General features: G+C 41.1%; 1 protein-coding gene and 1 long non-coding RNA gene across 5 annotated transcripts in view; one reads left to right on the forward strand and one right to left on the reverse strand.

Annotated features, from left to right (window-relative positions):
• Positions 1 to 13,313, reverse strand: part of LOC107314388 (uncharacterized) — a 27,832-nt gene extending 14,519 nt beyond the window's left edge. The window contains exons 1-4 of one of the 2 annotated variants that reach the window (XR_014946328.1): positions 7,952 to 13,313; positions 7,278 to 7,420; positions 5,138 to 6,012; positions 554 to 2,059 (exon numbers count right to left, since the gene is read on the reverse strand). This is a non-coding gene — a long non-coding RNA (uncharacterized LOC107314388). Of the gene's footprint in view, positions 1 to 553; positions 6,013 to 7,277; positions 7,421 to 7,951 lie in introns of both variants that reach the window. The other variant, XR_014946327.1, reaches the window with a different exon arrangement.
• Positions 1 to 20,405, forward strand: part of SLC1A2 (solute carrier family 1 member 2) — an 82,371-nt gene that overhangs the window by 18,420 nt on the left and 43,546 nt on the right. The gene's annotated exons all lie outside the window — the stretch shown is intronic.

A 20,405-nucleotide genomic window follows, 5' to 3' on the forward strand; every position in this document is an offset into this window, starting at 1 on the left:
ATTCTAATTGTAAACTCGCTTGTAATAAATTTTATATAGAAAATGCCTCCTGACACTATTTAGAATGTAGGTGGTAGCTATAAAAATCAAAATTATGGAAAAAGTGTGCCTGAAACCTGCTATTTTTTTTCATACTGCTTTTCTCTACATAGTCATAAGAAAACCGCAGGAGGTTAAAGGTTTTCAGTACATTCAGTATTCTGAATAACTGGTGTTGTAAGATTTTGTGCTACTTAAAAAAAATGATCCTCCTCATCAGATTTTCTCACGTATCACGTATCAGTGTTCTTTAGTTATTCAGGCTGGCTTAATATTTTCACACTAAGGAATTTAAATGGTACTTCCAGGTAAGAATTACATTCTGACTATGACACTTTTTTTGTTAAAGGAATGGCAGAAAGTTTTTGCAATTTGATTTAAGGAAGACATGGGTATTAACTTCCACTGTCCACAGTCTATGAGTCAACAGGATTCTTCTCCCTCCAGCCCCACCTTTACCTATTGGGACATCTGGGGTGTTCAGATGTCACTGTATGCTGACAATTATTGTTACCTTTGTTAATGCCGATTTTCCACTGCTTTTCTCTTCTCTTCATGCTCCAGCTAGGCTTTGATGTGCAGGAATAAGACCAAAGGCAGGTTTCGTGTGCAGGGTCTGAAAAGCAAAGCTGATGGTCTAGGACAGATACTATTACCCCATCAGCCAAGCAGACATGAGCAGTATCTGCCTGGCTGTCCATCACAGCCTCTTATTATTCCTTTAGAAAAAGATAAAGCCAGGAAATCAGAGCTGCGCGATGCCTTGCTTTGCTGGCACACCTGGCAGGTACCTTGATTGTTTCTGGGAAAAGCAATAAACTGAAGAGTAGGCAGTTTTTTTTTTGGCTGCTGTTCCAGCCAGTTCGTGCTTCTCTGCAGCTTTGCAGAAGTAAAAGTACGATCCCATTTCAGAGGGGACTGCGGACTTTGATCAGCCAGAAGAGCTGGGAGCAGGTTGGGCCAAGCAGCAGCAGCACAGCAGGCTTCTTGGAAAAACGTAATACTCAAAGCACAGGAGTCTTGCTTTTTGTCAGGTTTCTGTTAGAAGTAAGTCTTCTGTGCAAAGCCACTGCTATAGGAATGAAAAGCAGAGCCAGGCTTTGCCTTTATTTCCATGGGAAGGAAAAGCTGTGATTTTGGTGGAAGTAGTAAGGAAGAGCTGAGATGCACTGCTGCAGGTTGGGACCAGCGTAGGTACCATCAGGAAAGGAAGGAAATTAATTTGCCTGGTCTCTGTGAGATACAGCTTGGAATAGTCAGGTTAATAAAAATGGGAAAAAGGAGCTTGAATTTACTGACAAAAGATATCCAAATGCATACATGCATTTGTGTACTAATGGCAAGATTCATTAGTCTGTTGCATAAACTGTAAGGGGTTTTAATGGAAGATAAGTTTCTTAAGCCCTTATTGGACAGACTGAACAAATCATTCCAGTATAGCTCAAGGCACACAGCCTACTTTCCCTGGGAATTGGGCTAGCAACTTACTGGGCACCTGGATCTTTCCTGGAGAGAGGTCCAAAGGCACTAATGGATATTGAAAACACCCAGTCTTTCTGCAGCAGCATCCTGTTGTCCTCTGGTCTTGAGAGGTGCTTCCACCAGGAAGCACAGCATGATCAGTGTGCCTAGCAACAAGGAGAACATCAGCTTGTCTCCCATTTCTTCGTCAAAAGTTGGACGCGATGATACTTATGGATTCCTTCCAACTTGGGTGATTTTAGGACTTTATGCTTCTGTGATCTGCACTGCTGTCCCATAGCTGCTCTTATTCCTTCCTTCTGCAGAGTGCAGTGAGTGGTGGAAAGTGGGAAGGGTATTTACTACAGCCAAGGAGTGATCCTGAAATATAATGCACTGAAAAGAGCCAAGCAGCAGGGGTGGACAGGCCTGGCCTGTGGAGCATGCTCAGGGCTATAGCATGAGAAGGCGGGTTCTGCTTGGCAGATACAACTATTGAGTAAACTCAGATGGAATCATGATTCAGGAATATTCAAGGCCAACTCCCTGCTTCTTCTGACTGAAAACAAAAAAAAACAAAAAAAAACAACAAAAAAAAAAAGCAGCATTACAAATCAGATGGGAACAACATCGTCATCATCTCCAACAACAACCAGAAAAGAAACAGAAAAAAAGAAAGAAAAAAAAAAAAGTAAGAAAAAATAAAAGTAAGCTTTCATGAAAATCCTCATGGCTCAGGAATACTACATAATTTTTGCCTGCTCTGTGCTTGTTACCATTCATCCCTCAGGGCAGGATGTAACAGATCTCCTGAAAGCTGGCTGATACAACTGTGTGCTGGTGAGTGGGAAAGGCCTCGGACTCTGATGTGCTCAGCATCAGTCATTGATTGCTTCATGGCTGAGACAAAAATAGAGAATTACCACATGTCCCAGGAGTTCTGATGGTAGCAAAAGCAGGGCTGCTTTTTGCTACTTTCCGTCCTTCTCTGACACCTATTTCTTGTCTTTCAGCCTGCAGAAACCTAGTGACCCCCCAGGACAGTGGGCAGCACAGGGCTCTGTGGGTTGGCAGTGCCAAGTCCTGCCCTGCTTGCTGGATTTCTCCCACAGGGGTGTTGGGGTCATTGGCCAGAGGATGTAAAGTCTCAGATTCACACCACAAAACGATCAAAGTGCTACAGCTAATTCAAATATTTCTAGAGACATTTATGAAGTGTTCTACTATTCAGGCATTCAATGCGTATCTCAAACTGAATAGTACATCTAACTATCATCTCACTAAAATGTGGTTTCTGGTGTCTTTTTATACTTTTATTCTTTTTCTTCCCTCTCCAGAATGGAAAGGAGAGGAAAATTAATTTAAGCTTGAAGCAGAAAAGGTCAAGCTTGATTTTGCAGTGTCTGCTTATATGCAGCCCCTACTTGGAAAAATGAAGACTTGTGCTTACACTGTGTGCAGAGCTGAGCACAACAGGGAGCTAATGCCCAGACTTTCTTCTTGCTGAAGAAAGTCAGTCTGGGGTCTGGGCTTGAGGCTGAAATTGGGAAAGTGGAATGGGAAATTCTTGTCAGAGCTCCCCCATTTTACAAGCACCCATTTCTCCTGCCTGGATTAGGAAAACAAATTTGGTGCTCAACCTCTACTCAGCCAGGGTTAATCCAAGGCTTAGGTTTTCACTTCAGGGCACAGGGAGTGTGCAATTTGCCCTCATCATGGCCTTCTCCATACTCACATGGCTGCTGTGGTGGTGCTTTGAGGAGGCATTTCTGCCTTTGGGACCTCCCGGACACTGGAGAGTTCCTACCTGTTCACTGCACAATGGCCAGGTGTCCCTCACCTTTCTGCTAGCTCCTCCCCAGCTCCTGCAATAGCCAATACCACCACTATAAGGCAAGCGGACACTGTTTCAGCATCTGCAAGGTCAAGGACAGAGAAGAGCCATCTAAAACTCTACCATTCCACAGACTGATATGTGTTTCTCCTGCAGCCCTTCTCTTTTCCAACAGCCCAGCTGAAGGGGCAAAGATAAAAGTAACAAAATCTGAGCAAGTAGATATAGGCTTTTCCTGTCTCTGAGATGCAGTGGATAATTGCAGGCAGAGCAGATAAATTCACATGTAGAACTGCTAAAAAATACCATTAGAAGAAACAGGAGACAATTAAATGCTTGTGGCTTCCCCCAACTTTCCCGGCTGCACTGTAGTTCCACAGAAGTGTTACATGACTTCTGGCTCTTTATGTGCCTTCCTTACCTTCTTCTAAGGGTGGATATAAAAGAGGATTAATTGAAAACGTAGTCGGTGTCTTTGTGCAGCTCACCACCTATCTAAGCTAAGATTTACCTAGAGATCAGCCTAGTCCATGGCGCAGCAAAGATTAGTCAGGCTTTAAAATAAAACTCTTTGGAAAAAGTTCACTATAAATAAACAGTCATGCTTTTATCCACAAATAGGTACAAGGACTACAAATAGACACCAGGGATTAAGACAACAAGGACTCATGGTTAAAGAGGGAATGAACACCGGGCCTGTTCTGGGATGTGTAAAGTATGAATTTTCACACTTGTGTGATAGATGGGTTGTGGTGGTACCCCGGGCTGCTGAAAGAAACAGAAATTCTAGGTTATTTTTAGTGGTTGAAGATCATCATGTAATTAAGTGTGGATAGAGACACGTCCGTGGGAATCTTCCCACTAATGAACAATACTGACATGTTTGGTGCCTCAGAACTCCTTGATATTTGGAAAATAACAGGGCTTTACAGCCATGATGTCTCTGATGGGGATTCAGCACGCCAAACCTGGCTGGAGGAGAGGAGCGGGGCTCCCGCCCAGCACAAAATGTAAAACACATTCACAGGCTGAGGGAAACCGATAATTAGGAAGAGATTAAAGGCAATCAAGCAATCAAAGCTCTTTGCTATGTGTTTGTATTAGTGCTTATTCCACATCAGTGAACACCAAAACACTGCTGTAAGACTTACAGCCACTGTAGTCTCAGAGGAAGTAATGCTGCAAAGGATCTGGGAGGTTTTCCATCCCTGTCTGAGAAAGGATGAGTTGCTCCGCTCTCACCTCTGGCCAATCCTTGCTAAAGCAACAGGGGAAATGAGGGACATCCTCCAGTTCCTGCCTCCTACTCCAGAATGTCACCATCTTCATCACTAGGCAAGCTTTCCTAACACTTGTATCTGCTTGGTATACATTAAATTCTTTTCTTTCTATATTAACTGAGCAGGAAAGATTCAGTACATCTCATATATACCTTGCAGTAAGAACCATTGTTCAGAGTGAGTTACATCTGCAAAAGCAACTACGCAAAGTAATGGCATATGCACACTCATACCAGTTTACCTAGCTGACTTTCTTCCCATGGTGATGAACTTTAGCAAGAAACATGACTCTTAATATTTGCTTTGTAAAATAAATGTTACACAGAAGTGATGCTGACGTCAAATCCAGTAGCGTAGGTTGAGACAGAAGGAGGTCATAAAACGGGAAAATTGTTCTTATGAAGCACCAGTAATTCTCAATAGTAAGTAACCATGCCTTAGGATTTTCCATACAAGATTTTACAAGAGAGCTCTGGTCTATGTGTGCACTACCAGAACAGATACCTGGTCTATTGCCACCAACCTGAGTTCAAGAATCCACTGCTTTCTTCTTTCTTCTGTTCTAAGGCAGATGTGCATGTGATGTCCTGTCTCAGGAGCCCAGCTGTGAGTGTGAAGTGACAGAAACCTCCAGGCTCATCCACTTCTGTAGCAGCGCAGTGCCGGGTTTCTGTGTTTTGGAGTCTCTGCTGTTCCTGCCACCCTGCCCATTTCCTCTCCATTTTTTTTTTTTTTTTTTTTTTTTCTCTCCAGTGCCCTTCAAGAGAGAATACTTCATTAAAGCTACAGTAAGATGGCAATAAAAACAGTGTGTTTCTACAGTGGTTCGCAAAGCTGTTTCTGCACCCTAATAGCACTGAGTGACATAGCATTTGATTTACTGGAGGGTAAACTGAGGTATAGAGTAGTCTGGCAGATTTCTAGCATAACAGAAACAACAGAGTCAAGGGCAGATCTGAAGGAGTTATAACTTTGAAGATACAGTGGGTAAATTCATCATTAACCATGACTACTAGCTTACCTCCACCATGGTCAATAAAATTAAGGTGGCTTATTTCATTGGAAATTGTCCCTTAGAAATGCCAAATTGTCCTAATAGTTGCTATTCCAGTTCATGTCCTGATTCAAATTCAAAGCAGAAGAAAAACAGATTGAAAAGAAGCTGGAGTGCATATCCATTGTGCTTGTTTGTCAGACCTAAACTGGGACATCTAGACAGAAAGAACACATCAGCAGAGCACTGTGATGAAAAACATTTCCAAAGGCAAATGTTGACCAACTGTTTTGAATGCTGGATGCTGCACACTGCGTGTGTAAATCCAGCTAGGATCCTTTCAGTGTGTGAAGCCTGGCAGTAAGTCATATCAGCACCTCTTGTTGCATTTGCGAGCACGTTCCCTGAAACAAGAGCACGGATTGTTCTGGTGAGTTTATTTCAGTACATACTAATATTGCATGCTTTAAAAATAAATCAGCTCTTTCATTTGGAGCTAAGCCATACACTCCCAAAAAGTCAAAGGTAAAGAAGTAATGAGATATTTGTTTGACAGCATTGTAAGAAACCTATTTTTTTTTTCCAAGGCGTTGCACATCTCTGCTCAGTATCCCCAAGAGGAATCTTTGTAGCCAATTAATTCCATGCTCCAGTAACGCAAGTTTGGAGATGGGATGGCACTGCAGACTGTAATTGCTGAAGAAAAGGTCTGAAGCTCCAGTGTACAGCATATCGACACAATTTTCTTTTATTGCTTGAAATCTTCATAACAGAGCTACAGAAAACTGAGCAGGAGAGTGTAGTGTAACCCTAGGGAGGAGGTGTTGGGGGAGGGAAGGAATGGGCTAGCAGCAGTTGGCTTTTAGGCGTCTTTGAGACTGTGGGGAACAACTTCTTTCTAGACAGAAATATAGTCAAGCCAATAACATGCACAGAGGATGAAGAAATTGGATTCTTTTTCTGCTATCTTATTCCTGCTTGTGTGTAGGGAATGCTCAGGCACAGAGGTGCTCTGAAAGCAGTTGTTGCACGGTACTGAAAGTGACTGCCAGAAATGAGGTGGAGACTTCTCTGCACTGAGTGCCCTCAGCTTTTAGTGTATATTTCATTACAAGTGCCAGGATATTACAGTTGCTGTCCTATGTAGCCTACTGAGAAAGAATCTAGTTGCTCAGCGTGACAAATGAGTGTGACAACATTAGATATTTTGCAGGGTGCTGCCAAGCCTCTGAGCGGTTCTGCCATCATCTCTGTCATTCTTTTACATCCAGAGGGAGGAGGGCATGCTCTCCAGATGTTCTTGCATATGTTATTTTTTCCAAGCAAGATATAAAATGAAATCTATTGCCAGCTGCATTGTTCTGCTTGAGCAACTGAGGAGCGACTGTGCATAAAACCAGCAATGAGCAAATGAGATTTATATCTACAGAATCAGGAGCGGGAACACTCTTTCTTCCTACTCAAGTAAATCCCTTTCCTGTCATGCCCCTCAGGATCTCATACAGCATGATGCCCACATCTTCCTCTCAGGTTGCCCTGAGGCCTTTCTCTGAAGATCACTACAATAAATAGGAATTCTCCTTTAACTTTGGTATGGTTTGGTTCAGATTCAAAAATCTAAGTCTTAGAAGAGGAGAGGAGATCAGGGTTCTGTTCCAACATGTCTTACCTTCAGCAAGTCAGTCATCTAAAGCCCTGCGGCTCTGGGTAATTTTGCAGCTCTGGAGTACTGCGCTGAAGAGGGGCACAACACTGCTTTGTTTCCACATGTAGCAGGGTACACAAAGTGCTCCCTCCTGCACCTGGACATCCCTGTGGGTAGATAGAGAATAGAAGCAGCCTTTGTTGAAATCCTTTTTTGCTTCCTTTGCAAAGGTTACTGCCTGCAAAGAACTGACCTTGTGCAACTTCACTCTTGGATTTTTCTTTAAAATATAATAGAATATAATTAGCATTCAGCTGACTCAGAAGAGAAATCAGCCACTTGCCTAGGTCATGCAGCAGCATGATGTGCCTTAGAGGGTATGACCATGATACTAGCTCAGGATGACATAATTTGAATCTGCTGTAGGAGTATTTAAAGTGATACTGATTTCCCCAATTCCTGAGAGGTTTCAAGGTAATCATGAATTTTGATTATTGTGATGTCCAATTACATCACTACAGCCTTCTAATTGGCTATGGAAAGGGCTCCTGAGGCATCTGCTCAAGGGAGATCCATTCAATTATACAAGTAGCTTTAAGATACTTGAGGTCAGACTGAGTAACTAGGCTCCTCCTCTAAAATCTTTGGCATTACCATCTCAGACAAGCCCTTGAGATCATGATACCATCTCTTCTTACCTGTCCTGCTTGACTTCACATGGAGAAGTTGCACGTATCACATGGCCCAAACACACTGGCACTTGAGCCTTCAAAACAGAGCTCAGGCTGTGATGGTTTGACGTAAGGAGGATATTCCCAGGAAGAGCCTTGCTCCTTTGATAGCTGAGGAAAAACTGCATCGTGAACATGAGCAAAAGGGTATAAAGTAAATCACAGAACAAAAGCATCCATGTACAAACTGTCCACTTTGTCTGTCTTTGCATCTTCTGAAAAACCCAGAGAAGTCTGTAAGAGCACATTACGTCATAGAGCTCACCAGGACTGGCTTAGGGCAGATACTGCAATAATTTGCATCAGCTCAGAGGTTTCACAGGCCCAAACTAATTCTTTTGAAACAGCAGATTTTCCCCTGTACTTGTTTTGAAATGTGAATCCAGGTTGTACTTATTTCTCCAGTGGTAACCTATCAGGAGAGAAGGCTGTGAAAAACAGAGCAACAATAAAGAGATGGTGACCACAGTGAGTGATGTTGTTTGCTGTGTGCTAACCTTAATCCTGAGTGCCAGCCTCTCTTGAGACTGTATTAGAACATGATCTAAACCAAAACTTCTTGATCACAAATAACATTTTGTTCACTCCAGCATCTCTGATTGCACAATAGTACAAACTCTGTGGCCCTCAAGGACCTGAAATTTGAATGTTCCCATGGTGAAGTTTACTCTCTGGGAGCTTTTTTTACCCTTCATAGGTTAAAGCCAAGTAGGAGAAAGTGACCTTTTTTTGCAAGGTCCAATCCTTACCTTTAGAAGTTAATAGACTACCTTAAAATTTCCATCTTTCCATTTTCCTTATGCACACCACTTATATCAGAATGTTGTGAAACTGGAGTTTGGACTCCACATTCGCATGTACTTAAAGAAGAACAAAGGTGACATTTATTCAAGTTGTTCATTTTGCTCGCTTTCTTACTTCATACCTCTGTCTATTAGCAGGTTGTTTGGCATGTATACAGCCAATACAGCTGTTCAGAAATCCCCTTTCCTATATTTTCATGAGTAGTTGCAAAAGGATAAAAAAGTTAATTTCAACTATAATGAGATTAAGGCTGAAAATCACCAGGAGGAAACAGGAAGAATTAAATACATACATGTGCATAACAGGTGCGGTGATTATCAAAGGTTTTTCTCACCACTGCAGTACCTTGAACTTCTAACTCTTCTTGTCAGTGTAGAGGAATATCCTCCTATATCTTCTAGCGAAGATTCTCAGGAATAAGTTTTCCTGCATCCAGTGGCACACGGGCATCATTGTCATGTGATAAGGACGCTTATTCACCAAGTGAAAAACACAACAGGCAAGAGATGTCTGGTTAGCAATCCTCTTCCTAAGACATATCCATGGTATACTTTTATCCCACTGAACTGGAGTTGTTGTATGATAGTCCAGGCAATGGGCAAGTGAGAAACACAGGAGCAGGCAATGCTCTGGCTGAATTCCCCTTTCAGCTCAGTGTTACGGTCTGTTTTCACAGCACCCTTCATACCACATAAAGTAAAAACATTGAAATATGAATGTTTTTATTTTCACTGTTCCTCTTTGTATTCCCCCTCTCCCCAATACTAAAAGAAAACAAGAGAAGCATTTAATGTTAAACAAAAACAAAACCATACCTTGTGAGCTGGGCTTCTGGACTAAAGGATAAGCAAATCAAACAGTGAGCAGAAAGACTAATAACTGTTTTCTGATTAGTCTGATCTGCATTACTTTTAATGGCTTTTGGATTTTACTCTATTTTTTCCCCACTTCCCCCCCACCCCACCCTCTGTTTGCCTCTTCTTTTCTCCTCCATCATCTTTTTCCTACAGTATAAAGATCCACAATACTCTGACCTTCATCATAATTCATATGACCCCTCATTAAGGGCTTTAAGAGTAGAAATGGTAAAGCTTTTGCTAATTAAAATTCTCACTGAGGCTACACACTGAGGAGTGGTGTTGTGAAGGGGATGAGCAAGTTGTGGCAAGTTGTGATAACACATTTGTTTTGGTTTGTATATTTGTATTTGCTAGATTTCCTGGGATTTTTCTTGCTTATATGCAAAGAACACATGAAGGGCACATGTATATTGCTCTATTTATGCCGGACAACTGATGTAGTTATGATTCAAAGAGAAAAGCATAACATTGCATTAGTAACACTGTACATCACAACTACACTAAAACATAGGTTTTCCAGAATTCTTAGATTAATTTCTGTTGTCAGAGATATGATCCAAGGATGAAGAATGTTAAGAAAAATTGAGGTAATTTTGTGAATCTGATTTTACAGTAGATGCTTGAACTGCCTGGAGAGTTTGTGTGAGGAAGGAGTTTGAAGACAAATCTTGAGGCATGCTTTCTTCTCCTCCTATGGAAATCAAAGAGGAAACTACCTTGGCTGAACCATCAAACTGTCACAATATGAAATTCTGTTGTATTGCCACAGGAGTTGTAATGGGGGTACCCAGATGGCTTCCTATTCTTCTTAATAGGCTGGGCTAAAGGTCAGATTATGTTCTGCGATGGGAGAAGTGAATCATGCTGATGTCCCTTGCCCAGCTAAAAATATATAGACCTGAGGTAATGAGAGACCTTAATTTCAGTATATTGAAGTTATTTTGCTCTGGAGATATGCTCTGAACTTTCCCTTCCCCAGTTCTTCTCAAATCTGGAATTTTGACTAAGCTCTGAATCAAGCACTCAACTAAAAGATGTGGTCAAGTTCCATCTGATAAATTCCTTTCTACTTTGGGAAGGAGATTATTGCTAAGCTTTCTTCACTCTTAATTTTGGTCAGTCATAGAGCCAGATCTTTCCTTTTCATACATATCTTTGCAACCAACAGAAATAAATAATCTTTTATTTTTCTTGCCACAGCAAGAAAAACAAAGACGATTTCACAGGGGGCTGAAGCCATGTAAACTGTTAGTCTTTGTCAGTGTGAAAGAGATGGTAGCTCAGAAAAGAAACAAAACATAAGGAGATTATAGGGGCAGGCAAGTGAGAGACAAAAAGGAGATGTACTGACCTTGTTTAACTTGGAAAAGCTAATTAATAAAGAAGAAAATCACAGTTTGGGATTCAGCCTGAAGGTGAGCTTTCTCTTAGGTGATGCTTATTACACATAGCAATACCCTAGACTGTTAATATTAACCTGAAAAGTTATTATCTCTAGTAGAAATAAGTGGGTATAGACTGTAACTTGTCAGTTTTCTTTTTTAAGTGAAAAAAATCTGCTGTTTGGAGTGTATGAATGAACCTTTTCTATTCCAAGAGAAGGGCAAAAGAAGCTGAAATGTGACCTGTGACATAGTCATAAATGAAGAAAGGGACTTACCCTACTAATCAGACAGTGTCCACCTCCTGTAGCTGTAATGATAATAGCCCTTCATTCTGTTAAATATAGATCTGGAAACAAGAAGAGATAAAAAGCCATTAGATGTTATCAGGGATGTTTTAAAGGGCTGCAGAAAGGGTGAGGTTGTGCCACAAAGCAGACATCGTGATCAATTTGCTGTTGTAATTTCCCACCTTTAGGGCAGTGATCCGAACCCTGTGCCCAAAGACAGGGCTAAAAGAAAGTGTTAGTGGAATAAGGGATTGTACAATCAGAAATATACAGAGTGGTGTGGTCAGGCTGGTATCTACAGATCATACAGCTAGAAAGATTACCACATCAGAAAGGAAAACTGAAAATAAATGAAAATACTCACTCGTGTCCTGGGCTTGCATAAAAAGCTCCAAAAGCAACAATCTCCAGAAAAAGAACCTGCCCTGGGGCTAGTCAGCCCTTAAGTGGGGGGTCTAGTTGAGGTGCAGCCAGGTTCCACCCCTTCTACTAACACAGCTGAATTGTCTTCACCTGTGCTCCTGCAGCTGACTCAGTGCTTGCCTCAGGTGATCAATCAGAGGTTCAGGCTGTGATCAACAGTTCCCGTACAGGGCATGCTTAGCAGAATGGATGATCATGGCCTAATTTCCATTGGTGATATGCATTCCAAAGAATAAAATCACAGAATAATAGAAAATCTCGAGATGGGAGGTACCCATAAGGAGTCCAACTCCAGGCTCCACACAGGACCACTGAAAAATCAAACCCTGTGTCTGAGAGAAATGTCCAGATGCTTCTTGAACTCCAGTGGTTTAGAGCCATGACCAGTGCCCTGGGGAGCCTGTTCCAGTGCCTGACCACCCTTTCATTGAATAACTTTTTACCGATGTCCAATCTGACCTTCCCCTGAGTAAGCTTTTAATTCAAATATACTTGAAGCTCTGAGTTTAAGGTGACTTGCTCGTGCTTAGATGAAGAACTTGGTTTGCAATGCCTTTGCTCCTCGAATGATGCTCACCTCAATGAGGACAGCTTGTGACAAGACTTGCTGCTTGTCTCTGGAAATAGCTCAGAGAGGGCTCAGTCCACAAGGCACGTATAGTGGAAAACGGTTAAAGATGTTGGGTTCCTTTTGAAGACAGATATGCTCTGGGCTTAATGTCTTTCTACAAAGACATTAGCCTCTGCTGTTTAACAATTGTTTTTTCTTATTGATGTTGTGGGTTCAGTTCATTGGTACAATGTCTCACATTAGTGTACTGGTTACACAAAATGGTCATTAACGTACTAACCAAAAGGGGGCTGTCTTCTGTCAGCTTTCTTTTTCCAGCTATAGCAGCTGCTTCCTTTTGCGCTAAATGTTGTGTGCTTTCACTTTTACTCCAAAGTCTACTGAAAGCAGAGAGAAAGTGGCATTGTACGCTTATGTATTCACATCCTGCACTGAAGTTCTTTAAACTGCTTAAATACTTGCACTGTGTGAAAGCCAGAACTGTCAACAGGATCAGAGGGCAGAGGCAGGGGCAAAGAAATCAATGAAAGATTATTTCCTCTGGGACAGGATATCTCATGTAGACCTCAGCTGTACTCATAGAAAATAAAGAAAAGCTGAAGCTGCCTTCATGCAAACTGTAGTAATCCTGGAACACCAAACAGTGAACACCAAAATATTCCCTTTGCTCAGAGTTCTGAGAATATAATAGAAAGAAAAATGTGTAGCCTACAACTCTTTTAATTTTAGGAAGCCTATTTATTGCTGTATCTGTGTAAGTCCATGTGGAATGTCAACCCATAGAAGGAGTGGTTCTGGGAAAACTGTAATAAATACTCTGTGGGGTGTTTTTGGAGTACCCTAGGGACATTGCTTCATCCTTCCTTCTAATGATGAGTAATTGGTCTCTGTCCATAAGATGTATGCTTGTCCTTTATCAGTTTGTGTCCTGCCAGTAATAAGCAGAGGGAAGGACATAAAGCAATGATGGGACATCATTAGCTGGCAGAAGACATTCTGTTGAATTTTCCCAACCTTCTCCTTCTCTTAGGCCACGTGAAGATAAATCCTAACTGAATGTAAAAACAAGCCTAGGCTTAACATATATCTGGCACTAGAAAAATATCATGTTAACAAAGCAAATGAACTTCCCTTGTAATGTGGGTGAAAGTGGATTGGCTGCTATTGCAGGTGTGCATTTCATTATCCCAGACGATCTGTACCATACTTCCTGCAAGTGCAGTAACAAGCCAGATTGCCTTCAACGTAAGTGATGTGTAAGAGGAAGAGCAGCTAGCAGTTAGCATCGTGTTTGGTTTGTTGTTTTGTTTTGTTTCTTTTTCTTTGTATAGGTAATACCTGAATCTGTGTAGAGAGCTGTGGCACGAGCCCTTGGAATTACTGCCTTATGAAGGGTCTTGGAGCAGGCAATGCAGCTTAGGCACAGTATGGACTCCCAAGTTCTTCCTGACTCAAATAATGCAAAAAAAGTCAAGGGCAGGAAAATCTGTGCTTCCATTCTACCTAACTTTGGGATGCAGGAGCTCAGGTTGTTTGAGAGTTTAGGCAGGAGGAAGCTGAGGGATGTTTGCTGAACCTATGTACTCTGAAGAAGTTTTTTCAAGGCTTGGCAAGAGATTCCTGTTGTTCCCAAGTCCATCTTCTGGAACCTGGAAATGTGAAAGCACTCAAAAGCAAAGAATGGCAAGAGTGGGATGGTCATTCCTGGAGCAGGGCTAGAGCTTTGTTTTCCCAGATAAGTTCAAGGCCATGTTTAGTTTGTATGATGTTATAGCATCTCACTGGAAAGAAAAAACACTGAGTCCAAACAAATGCACCTGCTAACCAGCTTTTTGCATGATGAGGTGCAAGTGTCTACAGAGATAGAGGGGTTAGTTATGGAGAGAGGAAGGGTTTTTCTTCCTTAATATATTTCTAAGTCAGGAGTATTTATTCTATTTCTCTGAGTAGGTTTTGCTTTAAAATGTATTCGCAAGAAGTTGACTGGTAGATCAAGTTTGAAGGTAGATATGTTGCCTTAGGGAACCTCTGAGCAGTCCCCAATCAGAACTGAGCATGGTCCACCCTTGTCTGGCACAGGACTGGTGTGAGCCCCAGCATATCCTGGGGAGACCCAGGAGGTCCTTGTCCTGCACCCAAAGAGAGATGAGGGAGAGCTGGGGACACCAACAGGGCTGTGTCAGCAGTACAGGGGAGGCCGAGGTACTGTGGCCATTGTGGTATAGTGGAGTGGGCTGTTGGCAGCCATCCTGTGGCTTACGACTTTCCACCATTAGTGCTAAAAAACTCCTGCACAGCCGATAGTTGTGCTAAATGCCTCTAGAGATGAATATCAAAAGAAGCAGCTGAGAAACATTTTTTAGACAAAAATATGTATCAAAAATGCAAATACCCTATGCTGGTAAAGGTGGGACCTCATACATGAATGTAACATCGTAAGGCCCTGTTTTGTAACCTTTCTTTTGTAACTTTGCCCTCTGATCACACTCTTCCCCACTTTTTTTGAGTGAAGTATGTGTTCACCCTGACTATTCAGATTCTGTGTTTATTTTTCAGCACAAGTGAAGACTAATTATATTTTCTTGTCTAACACCTATGCTTCCTGTTATAAAAAAATCAGTTGCACAACGCCCATGAGTCATTATTTGCCCTGCTAATAAATTTTCAAACAAGGCAGTATTGAACTGCACGGAAAATATTAAGAGTATAAAAATTGATTGTGTCAGTCTTTGCAATGAAAGTTGTCAAATTACTAAAACCAGGAGATAGAGGGAAAAATGCGGAGGCCATTAATTATCACCCTCAATTCCTACAATCTTCCTGCAGAACCAGGTTTGTGAAGGGCCAGGCCTGTTAGGCAGCAGAGTTTAAAACAGAATAAGGTAGAAGGCAGAACTGGAATAAGGCTGAGCTTGAAATAAAGGGAGTTGTATTATAAAATGATTTAATAATCACCCAACATTTAAAGTCTGCAACCCAACAAAAATAGAGAAAGTTCTGAGCATTCCCCAGATTATGTTTGTCTGATCCAAAATTCAAGCTCACTGCCATCCTTAAGAAGTGTGGTGATTTTTGTAATTACTTTGAAGCAAACTCTATGATTTTGATGAATCTACTGCTTTCTACTTGCTCATCATGTATGATGCTGGCCAGAGAACTCCTGTGAATGTCCCTAAGGATGCAGTCACACTGTGACTGGTGTCATGTGCTCAGCAGAATGACTGAAAGGCATGTGATCACAGGAGACAATTGCTTGGGTAATGACCTTGTGTCCTCTGGCAGGGAAATGGTGTGATATTTAGACTACACTGACAGCAATAAGAGAGCATGAAGAGCAGAGTTCAGTATTTCAAGGATGACAACACTAGAAAGGATAGACTTAATGTATTGTATTATGATAAATACAGCAAAGAAAACCCATAGTTTTAGGTAATCAGAAAGTAGCAGGGTTAGTGTGAGTGGGAAAGATACAAAATACAAGGTAAACTCAAGTGATTTCTTGATTTCCAAAGAAAGATGCACAAATGCATAAGCAAAATTTTCTTTTTCTCCATTCTTTTTAAAGTATTTCAGTGGTACAAATGTTTTCCCTTTAATTGTTGATACTAGTTAATTAGTCAGGCAGAAAAGTATCAGAGATTAAATTGACTCATAGGTATTGCAGGATACGTGGAAAGGGCAGGAGAATTTTGAAGAGCATTTGAACAGAATGCTTCCTCGGTTAGTTTTGCTAAGCAAATATGTCAGATTTCCTTGTTTAGGTTTGTACTTAGCTGGTGGTAAGCAATTAAACTCACCTGTGCTGCGTTGTTTGTGGTGACATAGAGCTAAATCATTCCCCATGTGGTTGTTTAATACAGATTTCTACATTTCTTTGAAAGCAAAACACAATGCTGTAAAGCACTGCACAACTCAGCATCAGAGTTGCAGCATACGAAGTTGATCTGAATCTATTTGCAGATTCGCCTCCCCTGAGCATTATCTTGCCCTAGAATCCGGGCACAGCCACAACATTTCCTAATCCATTGTATTTTCAGTGTGTCCACCATGCCTGTTTCCCCACTTCACAGCTTTTGACAGCACAGTCTTTGCTGATGAGCAGTAAGCTGTAAATGCAAACAAAGAAAGTGCTGCTGGCACTCACTGAAGACACCATGGCATGCAGTCCTGGCAGCCTGAGCTTAGTTTGGGGTGTCCAGGCTCAAAAGCCGTGTGCCAAGCTGGACCTCCACTAACAGCACTGCTGCAGCAGTGAGCTATTAGTGGAAGCTCTCTCCACTACTACAGTGTTAAAGCAACAAGGTAGAAAAGCTGTGAATAAAAGCAATGAATAGATAAAAGCCTCCGTAGGCATAAAAGTCAGAAATACCTAGGAGGCTTGCATATAATGAAAAAAAAGTTGGGATCATTTAAAGTAGTATTGGTTTCAAAGTCTCTGAGTATATGGAAGTCTAATATTTAGTCATTTAAAATAAAATGAAATGTGTACAGTCAAAAATGTGTGTTTCCCATGGTCGTTATTTAGGCAGTGGTTGCTTTTAGCTTGCAATTCTGTTGTGAGCCCTTTGTTAGAAGAAACAGCCTTGTAAATTGTAGGCTATTTCTCTGTGGTTTGTTGGTCAGCGCTCAGTTCAATAACCCACATAAACATATGCTTCACTGTAAGGACTTGTGTAAGAGCTGCTGAGTTAACACATAGCAGTGTCCCATGAGATCACTATGGTTAGATTAAAAGGGCAGAAAATGGTGTTTGGGTGTGACATGTGCTGTTGGTGAGCCTCAAGTTTTGTGCATTTAGTCTGACACTGGTCTGGGAACAGGCTGGGCATTACACCAAGGGCTTCAATGCTTCACACTGTTTTATTAGCCCTATTCAAACTCACTTAAGGACATCCACTGCTTGGATGGTTAGTGGCATGGGTAGTTTTTATTTCTTGGCAATAACTTCTCCTAAAAGTAAATAAGATTTTCCATAACTCCAACTTCTGGTAAACGTTCAAGTGATTTTAGATTTTCAGCAAAAACAGAATAAAGGCCTGAGGGTTTTGCTTTGACATTTTATTCTTTAAACTGCATTGCCCTACAATATGTTGTCATTTTGTTGGACATTGTATGCCTTGGAATTTACCATGGTAAACATATCACCGTATCGCCACAATAAACATGGCTGGAGGTTAAGATCATTCTGTAACTTATGATTTGAGATGTAGCTAAGCATATTTCAAACTATAACTCTGTTCAAGTTTTCTGCGTGTACAACATGTTCTGCTTAGCTTTACAATACCATCTCAGGCTTGGTCTCTTAAGAAATATGGTCTGATAAGGAAGAAAGGAAAAAACATGATGTGTGCTAAGACTTTCTAACTTTGTACTGAAGTAGTCTGATAGCTTATGTGGAGATGGCACTTGAAATCTCCAACCTACAGACTGATGACTTTCAAGATGATACTTCAGAAATTGCTATGCTGCACGCTCATCTTACTGCCGTGTCCTGGGCACGCAGGGCTCAGCACTGTCAGGAACCTGAAACTCTGGGCCCTCAAATTTGACCTGCTTTGTATTATAAAACACTCCAGTGAGGACTACAGAATAATTTAGTAAACCTTTTACATTTCCCATAAGAACTTTGAAAAATTCAAGTTCTGGTTACAGAAGTCAGCCAAGATGAGGAAATCCACCCTAGTTTTCACAGGAGCTGTTCTGTCTTCATGCAGTGACAGTAGTTGTGTACTGTGGAAAGCTGGCTGTTGCATTTTGCTATCCAGCCTCAGAACTTTAGCACACGTACAGACTTGTCTTCATGACACCCGAAGTGGCTGTGCCTCTCTGTCCCAAAGAGAGGCATCTCCCCATGAAGGCGTGCTAGGCTCAGCTGGGATAGTTCAGCTGAGGCTACCCGCAGTGCTGTACTACAGTGCAATAGACAATACCAAACAAACAACAAAAATAAAACATTCAAGAAAATATCTTGTTAAGACAGCGATTCAGGGAATGCCAAAAATAACCTTGCTCTTGCCAGTGCTGAAATTCTCTCAACTCTTTACATCTGTAAAATGAGTGCATGCAAACTTTGGGGAGACAAAGGCAGTTCAGTCCTGTGCACTGCCCCTGAACTGGATCCTTTGGCAGAGAGCCACATGCCCTGAGGGCATCACATATATAACATATAAGAGAAAACAACCCTATCATCCATGATCATCCATCCTTAGGTCTGTAATCCTAAATACACGCTTCTTTCTGAAAGCTGTTTTGTATTCATGAGCTTCCATCTTAAACACGGCATTTTTCCAGGCACAGCTCACAGTATCCTAGCAGACATGCTGATGAGGAGAGACAGTATAAACAGATCACCTGAATGAGCTCTTTAGCTGAATGTCCACTCCATTTCATACAGATACTTGAATCAAATTCCTAGTCTATGTTAATAGGAAACTCTCCCCAGCTTTCCCAAAACTACAGTTGCAGTGTGTTTGCTACTGTTTGATTTGTTTTGAAGGTACAGTATGTAAAGGAGGCTTCCAACCCCAATTATTAAATAAAGGCACAAGAGACAATAGAGAAGATGCTTTACAGTAGGTCAAAATTATTTCTACATTTCAGGATTTACTCTGTAAATGGCTCCTGCAGTTCCAGCAGATGGCATGCACTCATCAAAGCTTGCCCTGTGTGATCATAAACACTGCTCCAAGCAACAGCTGTCAGAAAGGATAAGACAGCTCATGCTCAGCTTGAGGAGCTAAAATAATTTGTCACGAGAGATTCTCGTATGCTACACTTGGTTTCTGTAATCACTTTAATGTACTACAGGAAGTTAGCGTGTCTTCAAAACTAAGTTTCTTTGCTTTTTCAGGGCTCAGCCCAAGTCATTTTTTCTTGAGACTGTTCTCAGTAGAAAAAACATGAGCAGACTTTGGCCAGAGTAATTCTGCCAGAGCAATAGCTGTGATTAAAGCAATCTGAATATCTGGCTATAATAAAAGCATATTGGCATGAAAGAAAAGTAGGAACTCTGGAAAAATAATTACAGAGTGAGTAACAGAGAAGAATGACTCGAAGTTTCTTGAACAGGATGCATTTTAAGCTAGGATGTGCCATATGCTGAGAGAAAAAAACTTAAAACGCCTTTTGTTAAACACAAAATGACATAAACATTCTGTTTGTGAAATGAATAAACACACTGTGCCAGTGAACAAATATTATCTTATACTAAAAGACTTCCACACTGGAGTAGAAGTTGTTGTCACTCAGAGATTACAATAGTAAATTAGTTTATGGTTGTTTAGAATTTCCTTTAAGAACTCTTGGAGAACAGCAAAGAAACACCATTATCTACAGCAGCAACTGCAGAATTAACATCTGTTAGGAGCAAGCTGTGACTTTTTGAATTTCCATATACTAATCCAAGCTCTGACATTTTGTGCATAGACACTCAACTGTTTTCCAGCAGTCTCCTTACTAGTTGCTCTTTGTGCAAACAGTTTCTGACTTTATCCGCAATACTTTCTGGAAGAGAGATTTCCCACACAGGAAGCGCTGAGAAATGTTTTAGAACAGAATTAGTGCTGGATTCAATGTTATATGCTGGCCCGCTGACAAACATCTCATGGAAGAGAATGCATTTTTTCTGTGTTGGCTTCTTTTTATTAAGTTTATCTGAAGTCTAGTCAATCTCGAATCTATTTATGTCTTCTGAGCCTTCAGAGGAAAATGCTGAACATGTGGAAGGTCAGCGCTCTCAGACTTTAGCCACTGGAAGTCAGAGAGGAGCTTTTGTTTTTATTTTTTCAACTTGATTTTTCCTTTTTTTCTTCTTTCTGGTTAAATGTGCATAGTAAACAACACTTTTCAGTTCTTGGAATACTTTATATACCTTTTAGACCATACTGGAAAAGAAAGGTGAGGCTCTGGGAAGAGAGGGAATTTGAAGGTTAAAGCTAAAGCACAAAGTTAATAAGACTGCTAATGCGTCTGGTTGGTACTTCCTTGCTGCTGTTAAAGGTACAGGGAACTTTCAAAGCAGATAACAAAAGCAGTAGTTCACCTTATTTTCTGTTAATAACTAGTTAATATATACATTTGATAAGAAAAGAA

Source organism: Coturnix japonica, chromosome 5, assembly GCF_054131305.1.
Source record: "Coturnix japonica strain WE chromosome 5, WE-NBRP24, whole genome shotgun sequence".
NCBI lineage: Eukaryota > Metazoa > Chordata > Aves > Galliformes > Phasianidae > Coturnix > Coturnix japonica.